Source organism: Chanodichthys erythropterus, chromosome 8, assembly GCF_024489055.1.
Source record: "Chanodichthys erythropterus isolate Z2021 chromosome 8, ASM2448905v1, whole genome shotgun sequence".
Lineage (NCBI taxonomy): Eukaryota > Metazoa > Chordata > Actinopteri > Cypriniformes > Xenocyprididae > Chanodichthys > Chanodichthys erythropterus.
Window position 1 is genome coordinate 31,414,889 of NC_090228.1, and position 12,084 is coordinate 31,426,972.

Here is a 12,084-nt window from a genome sequence, read left to right on the forward strand (position 1 = left end):
TGGGGTCTGATTGAGTTCAAAATATATATGAATCTGATATATAGAAGAGTCAAATCTTCAAAAGGAGGGTGAGAATCGACTGGGGGATAAAGCAATATCAACTGAAACAGGGGCGTGATCAGAAATCACTACTGTGTGTTATGTACATGCATTAATACAGTTTAACAACTTGTTATCTAGCAAGAAAAAGTCAATTCTTGAGAAGGTGCAATGTACATGAGAAAAGAATGAGAAAGCTTTATCTTGAGGATTCTTATATCTCCAGGGGTCAGAGAGTCCCAGCTGTGAGGCATAATTTAATACGATGTTCGCCGATTTAGATAAAACAGACTGCTTAGAGGAAGACCTATAAAGCAAGACGTCTTGGACCAAATTGAAGCCATCTCCAATAATTATGTGGTGATCATCCACATTTAGAAGACTTGAAAAACTTCAAGATAAAGTATGGCATAGCAATAAACACAATCAAACCGGACAAAATATAACCATTTAGCCATTAAAAACATGAAAAATTTAACGAAAACAATGTTGGTCAGGCAAATCTAGTGGTCTCGCGAATCCAGCCACTTCACTTCTGGTGTGAGTTGACACCGTGCAGAAGACGGAACAAAACCTTGTCGGAGCCATACGAGGCTTAAGTACAACATGGAGTTTGAAGAAGCAAAGAAAAAAATTAAAACAGGAGAATTAACTTTGAGCAAGTCTGGAGGAAAATCGGAGGTATGGAAACATTTTAAACTAGTTTTAATAAACAAACAACGCAGTTTACATGCTTCTTCCTTGTCGTATTATTCATTAAGATAATAATTAATAAATGAACTTGATAAATGTTACAGATATGTTTACTATGCACAAACAAATGCTTTTCAACTTACATGTGCAAAATTCAGAATTAAATGAATGTGCTGCAATTTGTACAAAAAGAGAGTCTGTAGTCTACGTGTTTTAGCCATTAAATAAGCACATTTTGTTTCAAGTTTGTTAAGTTTTGTTTTGAAGAAAGATTTTCTTTAAAGTGAATTTCGTTTAGTATAAATTGTATCTTAATTTTAATACATTTTTCATCATCCAATTACCTGGATTTAATACATAAAAAGCAATATAGCAGACAATGTAATTATGACATGGAGGCGCCGGCGCGCCGCAGTCACACAGCTTTTGAAACTGGTAACACACGCTGTCACCGAATTTACAAATGCACATCTTGCTTGTTGCTCACACACATATTATGTTGAAATAACAATATGTTGAAGTAACATTATTAATAATAATTAATCTTTAAGAATATTTGAATGCTGAATGTTGAGCTTGTTCAATTTAATAAAATTAAAACTTAATTTTAAATTATGATAATTAAAATAATTTAATATTTAATATTGAGTGGCCAATTTTTGCTCATTTATTAATAGTATTTATATAATTTATATAACTGCGCAGCTCCCCCCTGTAGCCTAAATGATCTAGCACAGCAGCACCTGCGTAAAAAAAAAATCTGGCGCCGCCCCTGGTTATAACGGCCCACATATTAAAAATGGTCGGGTTTAAATCGGGCTCTGGCTCATAATTACAGTGGACGTGTCGGGCCGGGCTCGGACACAACGTGCTCGGGTAGGGTCGGGCTTGATTTGTTGGGCCTGATCTAAGCTCTAGTCCATCCAGGCCCTCTTGATTCGAAGTACATTGGGTACGGAAAGTATTCAGACCCCCTTAAATTTTTCACTCTTTGTTATATTGCAGCCATTTGTTAAAATCATTTAAGTTCATTTTTTTCCTCATTAATGTACACACAGCACCCCATATTGACAGAAAAACACAGAATTGTTGACATTTTTGCAGATTTATTAAAAAAGAAAAACTAAAATATCACATAGTCCTAAGTATTCAGACTCTTTGCTGTGACACTCATATATTTAACTCAGGTGCTGTCTATTTCTTCTGATCATCCTTGAGATGGTTCTACACCTTCATATGAGCCAGCTGTGTTTGATTATACTGATTCGGACTTGATTAGGAAAGCCACACACCTGTCTATATATAGACCTTACAGCTCACAGTGCATGTCAGAGCAAATGAGAATCATGAGGTCAAAGGAACTGCCTGAAGAGCTCAGAGACAGAATTGTGGCAAGGCACAGATCTGGCCAAGGTTACAAAAAAATTTCTGCTGCACTTAAGGTTCCTAAGAGCACAGTGGCCTCCATAATCCTTAAATGAAAGACGTTTGGGACGACCAGAACCGTTCCTAGAGCTGAGCTATCGGGGAAGAAGAGCCTTGGTGAGAGAGGTAAAGAAGAACCCAAAGATCACTGTGGCTGAGCTCCAGAGATGCAGTCAGGAGATGGGAGAAAGTTGTAGAAAGTCAACCATCACTGCAGCCCTCCACCAGTCGGGGCTTTATGGCAGAGTGGCCCGACGGAGGCCTCTCCTCAGTGCAAGATACATGAAAGCCCGCATGGAGTTTGCTAAAAACACCTGAAGGACTCCAAGATGGTGAGAAATAAGATTCTCTGGTCTAATGAGACCAAGATAGAACTTTTTGGCCTTAATTCTAAGCGGTATGTGTGGAGAAAACCAGGCACTGCAATACAGTCCCAACAGTGAAGCATGGTGGTGGCAGCATCATGCTTTGGGGGTGTTTTTCAGCTGCAGGGACAGGACGACTGGTTGCAATCGAGGGAAAGATGAATGCGGCCAAGTACAAGGATATCCTGGATGAAAACCTTCTCCAGAGTGCTCAGGACCTCAGACTGGGCCGAAGGATTACCTTCCAACAAGACAATGACCCTAAGCACACAGCTAAAATAACGAAGGAGTGGCTTCACAACAACTCCGTGACTGTTCTTGAATGGCCCAGCCAGAGCCCTGACTTAAACCCAATTGAGCATCTCTGGAGAGACCTAAAAATGGCTGTCCACCAACGTTTACCATCCAACCTGACAGAACTGGAGAGGATCTGCAAGGAGGATTGGCAGAGGATCCCCAAATCCAGGAGTGAAAAACTTGTTGCATCTTTCCCAAATAGACTCATGGCTGTATTAGATCAAAAGGGTGCTTCTACTAAATACTGAGCAAAGGGTCTAAATACTTTTCAGTTTTTCTTTTTTAATAAATCTGCAAAAATGTCAACAATTCTGTGTTTTTCTGTCAATATGGGGTGCTGTGTGTTCATTAATGAGGGGGGAAAAATGAACTTAAATGATTTTAGCAAATGGCTGCAATATAACAAAGAGTGAAAAATTTAAGGGGGTCTGAATACTTTCCGTACCCACTGTATATACAACAGAACATGGGGTGATATTACAACAAATGCCAAAAGTTTCCTTATTCCAAAGGTAAAACAAAAATAAAGGAAAACAACCTTTTAAAAAAGATCTGTGCATACTGGTTTAATGTAATCAATCAATTTAATTCATATTTGGAGGAATTCTTCCCTTTGTGCTTTTAGGGAGAAATATAATTTTTCCATCACATTTATATTATGTATTATATCAATCCATTCCTTCACCGTGGGTCACTGGTTTTAACCAATTTCTGTAAATTATGTTTTTACTAGCTGCTAGGAGAATTAACAACAGCTTCTTGTCCTTTCTTTTCCACCTCTCAGAGGACATATTACCAAAGTATAAAAATTCACAGGTAAAATCAATCTGTACCTCAGACAACTTCCAGACATCTTTTAATCTCTTTCCAGTACAGATTCTGATATTCACAAAAAATATGATAGTGGTTTGCTTCCATTTCCCCACATGATCTCCAGCAGCTAATACCCTTCCCTTTGTGTTTTTTCTGTAATGGTGTAATAAAAAACCTTATAACGTTTTTTTCAACAAAATTGTCTCCATGTGGCTGAGCTAGTGTATTGCCACTGTGCTTTACAAATTCTCCTCCTCCTTTGAAATATTTAATGTTCTTTCCCTAATCCACTTGTCCTTTACATATTGTAACGAATCGGGACTCAGGCAGAAATCCATTTGCAAGCTTTTATTTAAAGCGAGCATATTGATAAAGCTAACCTTCTGCTGTAGAATCACAGTTCTGCTGTAATCAATGTAAATCTAACTCAGAGATTGGGCTCTAAATGAGTTCAGTGATTCAGGTCATATAATGATTATGTGAAAACATAATCAACACCTGATCATTTCTCTTTACTTGTCTGGCTGTTATGACTCAGTTAACTGCTCAAACAAACTCTAATATTAATAAGTTAAGGGTCAAGAGTCCAACTAAAACAAACACTCATCTCCACGATGGTGGCTTAAAAATTGTGATTTTTCTCCTTTGGTGATTCTGCGTGTTCTTCTATATCGGATGTCCAGAAGACGTCAAAAAAAGACGTCATAAAAAATTTCATTCTGGCCCCTCAGTGGACGTCTTTTCAACCTGAGACAAGACCTCAAAAAGACGTCTTCTGGACGTAATTTGCTCAGTGGGATATTACATCTTTTAAAAAAACGTTCTAGGGCACCTTTAAATCTGATTTTATTTTCTTAATCAAAGGGCTGTAATTTAAATCAAATAAATTATGTGTCCGGAGATGTTTACTCCTTAATAATGAATTGACATTTAAGATTATATTTCTCTTTATTTATCCAGGTGGATCATAATTTAGTATTAATACCTGGGTTTGGGAAACATTGAGTTTATAACCCGATATAACCTCATACCCCTCAAGAAAGTGAAATAGTGTAGGGAGGGACTTTGTGGGTTGGCTCATAGATGACAATATATCGTCCACAAAGAGGGCTAATTAATGCTCCATATATATCCTTTTAATCGAAAGATTCTGCCTAATCTATTGGCTCAGTGGTTCAATAAATAGGGCAAATAGAAAGTGGAGAAATGGGGCATCCCTGTCTTGTGCCTTGCACTAATTGAAATGGAGTAAAGTTTTTGTCTCAAGTGTGTCAAAGTTCTAAGATTGAATTAATTTTACTCTTATAGACTTAAGAATAAGAGTGATTCATAAAGGTTTCTAGACTAGGTCTCAGCTTCAAAATTATTTAGGAGAGCTGGACAGTCATGAGCTTGAGGGCAGGGAGTATGTCCATTTAAAGGTACATTTTTGATCAAACCCCAAATCAGGCAGTTAAAACATGGTATAAAATATTTTGAGCTGGAACTTCACAAACACACTCTGGGGACACCTTAGACTTATGTTACACCTTGTGAAATAGTGTTCTAGGGCACCTTTAACTTTCAGATGGCATTTCTCAGAGGACCACAGAGTTTGCTGAAAAACTCTAGGTAAATTCCTCTGGATGGGACTTGTTTTCCCGTATGTGGTTAGAGAATGAGTTTTACGGACATAGTTTCTAATTTTGATCCCATGCGAATATACCAAGTCTGTTATTTCTTGCACAATCTCTGTAAAATGCACATACTTTTTGGCAGACTCACTAATGCAAAATCACTGACCTCAGGTGACAAGAATTGTAACTCAAATCTTGTCTAAATAGGGTTTGAGAATTAACTCAGAGTATAAAGTACAAAATGCACTCTTTCATGTTAACAGTTACAACTTTTAATTTAAAAAATGTATTGGCAATTGCTGAAATTAACACAAACAAAGATTAATAAATGCTGTTGAAGTGTTTTTGTTTTTGCAAACAAATTAACCAGTGTATATTGAATATGTTAACCTTTTATCAGTACTGACAATATATTTGGAAAAAACTGAACCATGTAATAAACACCTCAATATGACAGGTTGCCAAACTAAAGTGGCTCACTACAGTCTAAAGATCTGAACTATCAATTTAATTAGACTGTGTAAGCCAGTATTTTAACAGTACCATAGTAAACAGTTAATGACATTAATTTCTTAAATGTTATGTCATTTTGATTCAGTTTAAGTACAGTATCAAGTACAGTATTGACAGTGTACTCACAGAAATGTATAAAACTTGGTAGATGGTGGTACTGTCTACACCAATCACGCGTTTTGATGACACTGGTTCACTTATATTACAGAATAAATTCTGTCTGTCTAATTAGTGATCAGGTAATTACTGTAGAGTACGTCTGTGACTATGTGATCCTTAAGAAAAATATATAAAATGCAAACCATAAATTAAAGCTTTAGGTTCCAACTATCCTTTATATCCTGCTTTTAAACTTCGTCGCTTATTATTATCATCGCTTATTATCCTTATTAAATTTGTCCAATAGTGAAAATGATCAAAAATGCTGGCGCTGGCAAAACAAAAAAATCACAAGCACATAAAGAGTATAAAGGAATATGATTGTTTTCAATAATTCAAATACAATATTTAGGAAAAATGCCCATCCCTAGACTGTCTATAGTGATAATATTGTTTTTGCCTTTTTAAATAGTTGGTAAATGTTAGTGCCTTAATTTAAAATATTAAAATTTCTTATGTAGTTTATACAAAGCGGTCAGGAAATGAAAAATCATATTTGCTTTGAGCTTTGGACATGTAAGAGGTCAACATCAGAATGTCCTGCAAGTTTCCTATGGGTTAAGACTAGGTCTCAGCTCCTAAATTAGGTATATTAATCACCATCATGCTGTTCCACACCCATAAGACCTTCGTTCATCTTCAGAACACAAATTAAGATATTTTTGATGAAATCCGATGGCTCAGTGAGGCCTCCATAGGGAGCAATGACACTTCCTCTCTCAAGATCCTTTAATGTACTAAAAACATAATTAAATCAGTTCATGTGAGTACAGTGGTTCAATATTAATATTATAAAGTGACGAGAATATTTTTGGTGCGCCAAAAAACAAACAAACTTGCAACTTATTTAGTGATGGCCGATTTCAAAACACTGCTTCAGGAAGCTTTGGAGCGTTATGAATCTTTTGTGTCGAATCATGATTTGGATCGCATGTCAAACAGCCAAACTGCTAAAATCACGTGACTTCGGCGCTCAGAACAGCTGATTCGACACAAAAGATTCATTATGCTCCGATGCTTCCTGAAGCAGTGTTTTGAAATCGGCCATTACTAAATAAGTCATTATGTTGTTTTTTGTTTTATGTGTTTTATGTTGGTTTTTACATGTATAAATGTTTTGATGTCATTTGCTTTATGCCATTAAAGTGGGGTTAACTTGTATTTGTCTTTTTTAGACCTGATGGCACTGAAAAAGGAAACTGAAGAACTCTATGAAATTGAAAAGAACGATCAATATAAGAATGATCATGATTTTATAACTGGAGAAAAAACGTTCAGTTGCTCACAGACTGTAAATACTTCCTCACAAAAAAGAGCTCAAAAGGCTGGGACTAAAAATAACTTAATCTGCCAACAGTGTGGAAAGAGTTTCAATAGAAAATGAAACCTTGAAGCCCACATGAGAATTCACACTGGAGAGAAGCCTTATACATGCCCTCAGTGTGGAAAAAGTTTCAACCGAAAAGGAGTCCTTAAACAACACCTGATAATTCACAGTGGAGAGAAGACAGCTGCCCTCAGTGTGGAAAGAGCTTCAATCATAAAGGACACCTTAAACACCACTTGAAAATCAACTCTGGAAATAAGCCTTGTACATACCATTTTACCTGCCAGCAGTATGGAAAAAGTTTCAACCGAAAAAGAGTCCTTAAACAACACATGAGAATTCACACTGGAGAGAAGCCGTTCACCTGTCAGCACTGTGGAAAAGGATTCACCCAAAAAGGACAGTTTAATGTCCACATGAGAATTCACACTGGAGAGAAGCCTTATAAATACCCTTTCACCTGCCAGCAATGTGGAAAAGGATTCACTCAAAAAGGACACTTTGAAGACCATATGAGAATTCACACTGGAGAAAAACCTTTCACCTGCCAACATTGTGGAAAAAGTTTCAACCGAAAAGGAGTCCTTAACCAACACCTGAGAATTCACACTGGAGAGAAGCCGTTCACCTGTCAGCACTGTGGGAAATGATTCACTCAAAAAGGACACTTTGAAGTCCACATGAGAATTCACACTGGAGATCAACCTACTATTTGCTGACAGAAGGCACAAAGTTGTCTACCAGCCAAAAAGCCCATGTTGTCTACCATCTGTAGCATTTTGAATTATTATGATAGCTCAAATGATTCAATAGTTACAGTAACATGAATACAGCTTGGTTGGACGTGTCACCGACGACACATCTGGTTTTAAAGGGTTAAGAGCCAGGGGTGAAAACGTTTTTATATATATTTAGTACTGCCCTTCAGAAGCAACAGGAGATTCTTGCATGTTTCCCGGTTGATAAATTAAGTACATTTCCCCTTGATCTTCAAATTCAAAAAGTTTACATCCCCTGCTCTTAATGCAACATGTTTCTTTCTGGAGAATAGGTAAATGTTGGAACCCTTTTGAATAGTTGTGTTTTAGTTCCTCAGTCATCCTCAATGTGAAAAGATGGATCTCAAAATCATACAGTCACTGCTTCAAAGGGTTCAAATGTGGGAGAAAAAAACATAATTGAAAACTGAAGTATCTCCAGGACCTGGAGGATTTTTCTAAAGAACATTGGTCAGTTGTCAGAACAAACAAAGGACTCATGAACAACCACCACAAAACATTAATAAAAACAGTCATAGATCCAGCTAACCACAAACAGTATTAAGAACCAATGGTTCCCAAACTTTTGAACATAAGCAGATCCTTTAAGTTGCAAGGTGGGGCCTCCATGGATCAGACTTGTTTGTCCAGCAAATCCCAAAGATGGTCGATTGGATTGAGATCTGGGGATTTTTGAGGCCAAGTCAACACCTCAAACTCGTTGTTGTGCTCCTCAAACTATTCCGGAACCATTTTTGCTTTGTGGCAGGAGCATTATCCTGCTGAAAGAGGCCACAGCCACCGGGGAATACCGTTTCCATGAAAAGGTGTACATGGTCTGCAACAATGCTTAGGTAGGTGGTATGCGTCAAAGTAACATCCACATGGTTGGCAGGACCCAATGTTTCCCAGCAGAACATTGCCCAAAGCATCACACTGCCTCCGCAGGCTTGCCTCCTGGTGCCATGTGTTCCCCAGGTAAGAGGTGCACACGCACCCGGCCATCCACATGATGTAAAAGAAAACGTGATTCATCAGACCAGGCCTCCTTCTTCCATTGCTCTGTGGTCCAGTTCTGATGCTCACGTGTCCACTGTTGGCTCTTTCGGCGGTGGACAGGGATCAGCATGGTAACCCTGACTGGTCTAAAGCTATGCAGCTCCATACGAAACAAACTGTGATGCTCTGTGTATTCTGACACCTTTCTATCAGAACCAGCATTAACTTCTTAAACAGTTTGAGCGACAGTAGCTCGTCTGATGTGACAACACGGGCTAGTCTTTGCTTCCCACTTGCATCATTCAGCCTTGGCCCATGACCCTGTTGCTGGTTCACCACTGTTGGATCACTTTTGAAAGATACTGACCACTGCAGACCGGGAACACCCCACAAGAGCTGCAATCTTGGAGATGCTCTGACCCAGTCGTCTAGCCATCATAATTTAGCCCTTGTCAAACTTGCTCAAATCCTTACACTTCTAACACATCAACTTTGAGGACAAAATGTCTACTTGCTGCCTAATATATCCCACCCACTAACAGGTCACCTTATAAAGAGATAATCAGTGTTATTTACTTCACCTGTCAGTGCACATAATGTTATGCCTGAACGGAGTAAGCCCTTGTAGACATGAGCCGTTTTTCAATATGGGTCCTTGTCTGTACTTGTGGACTTGTGAAACGTCATCAGTCGCTGCCCAAGCCAAGTACAGTTCAAATCCCCAGATGTGTTCTTAATCCACCCCTTTTATTGAGGATGCATCTAGAGGTGACTTGTGTGGACTTGAGACAGCCAGGTATCCCAGAATGCATCTCGCACTAACCAGCAAGTGGCAATAGTAAAGGAGAAAAACTGTAATTTAAACAGTCTACTGTTATTTTGTCATATGGAGTTTTTCAGGTGAGAATGTACTGATTTAAAGCTCAAATTTGTGGTTCATTGATAAAGAGCATGTATTTGATCATTTGATCTGACGTTTTCAGAGTTGTGAGATCACCGGGTACTCAGTGCTCATGTTCCCAGCCGAGAAAAGTGAAGTTTCATAACTTTATATATTTAGGCTATTTAACTTTACCGTTGTAGCCTATTAGAACACTGACTTTATACGTTTGACTGAATTGTTTGCTTTATTTCTTACTGTATAGCTTCTTATACCTTTTACTTTTATAAAGGTTATTATTGATCATTAAAACTGACATTTTACAAAAAGAGACAGTGTTGTTTTATATTTCATTGTATTACATTGAAGACAAGGGTATGCACATGCCTTAACCACAATAATATGTTTAATATTTTTTAAAATGTAAACGAAAAGAGTCAAGGTTGTGTTTTATGTGTTGTATTGTTATAAATACTTTACATGCATTGAAGATAATGAATGAAAAGGTTGCCTGACGACCTGAGTGACATTATCTAGTACACTGCTGTAACATTTGCAGAATCAATGAACCGCAAACAAGTTTGAACTTTGCATATTGAGAAATGCCTATAGAGAAACCTCTTGGTAATAGATGAACACACATTACAATAAATCACTTTTTATCTCATTAACATATTCATTCAATTCAGAATAAATAATACATTTGACAAATATTGATTAGTAAATTATTTTCAGGAATCCACCTCTTTGCATTTATTTATTGATTTCATTATTATAATAAAAAATCTTACTAGACGAAATGCGATTTTGTTGAACTGGCTGCTTAAAAGTGTAGTTCAGTGTTTTTTTTCTTTGGCTTGATTGTGTTTTTGGGGCACAGTTTAACATGTCTTAAAGCTTCGGCTTAAAGCCGAATTTTTCACATATTTTACCTTTATTCTACACCTGTGTTTCCACTGTCATATGAACGCCTTGTTTGACTTCCTGGTTCTATGAAGCCACTCCCTGAAGTGTCCGGAAACACCACGCCCCTTCTCATTAGTTGTTACATGTGTACTACGCCCTGCGTCTAGGGGAAGTTGATAACTCCAAGCGGGCATAATAAAGAAGTATGGTTGTGGTAATGGAATCCCAGTTTCAAGTCACTCCGGTCGATAATCAAACAAATGCACAAAGCTAATTAAGGAATATGATTACATTTATTAAAGATGAACATAACAGGTGAAAGAGAGCATTTCTTCGGGGTGTCCAAAGGCCAAAATAACAAACAAAACAACTCTAGAAAGGAAAAGGAGAAAGGGATTAAATAACTTAAAGGAACATAAAGAATAAAATTAATTTACCTTCCCTAACTCCCTAACGAAAAACAAAGTACAAACCAAGATATCAAAATAAATAGGCAGGACACCCCTACGCTCCACGTTCTTAAAGGGTAACTTTAGAAACAATAGAACATGGTCAACAGGTTGTTCAAAAGGCACACTTTCACTAGAAGTTTGATCATCGGCCAGAGGAGGGATCCAGGAGCTCCCAACCCAAACGCAGCCAAACCAGAAATGAGCTCCATGTTGAACGCCAGCAGCGTCCTTATAAAGACCACGCCTCTTCTGAACCACCAATAGAGAGAGAGGAGATCATCATTGGACAACCTATTGGAGCACAGGCTAAACAAAAGGAAAAAGAAAAACCACATACCAAATACAAGAACGCAGGTCGTAACACTCCCACACCCAATGAATCTACGATTTTTTCAGGGCTTTCTGATAATTTGCTAAAAGATAAAATTATGATTAAATGATCGATTATATGGAAGCCAGTATTGTTGTGTACTTGCTTTAGATTGCAGTGTTGTTGCCACTCATTTATAACAATAACAATCTGAAATATAGCTGCAAGCAGCAATTCGGGGCCAAGCCCCAGTAGGGGCAGTAGCGCAATACGGAGCAGGAAGAGCAAAAACAGCAGAAATTGAATGTACATGCAAAACATCTGGTTCAGAAGGACAGGTGGAAATGAAATGAAAATCAATAGAAGTTCAGAGAACGAACACGGAATGAACTAAAATACTTGTATCTCATTGAAGAGGAATAAAGATTAGCACAATCCTTATTTGGATAAAAAAGGTATCAAAATGACTCATTACACACAATTGTATAAAGGAACCCCACACAAGATTCGAATCCACGACCTCCGGGTCCAA

The 12,084-nt window shown here is 37.8% G+C and overlaps 1 pseudogene; it reads left to right on the forward strand.

Moving 5' to 3' along the window:
* Positions 1-12,084, forward strand: part of LOC137025138 (zinc finger protein 721-like) — a 31,459-nt pseudogene that overhangs the window by 7,762 nt on the left and 11,613 nt on the right.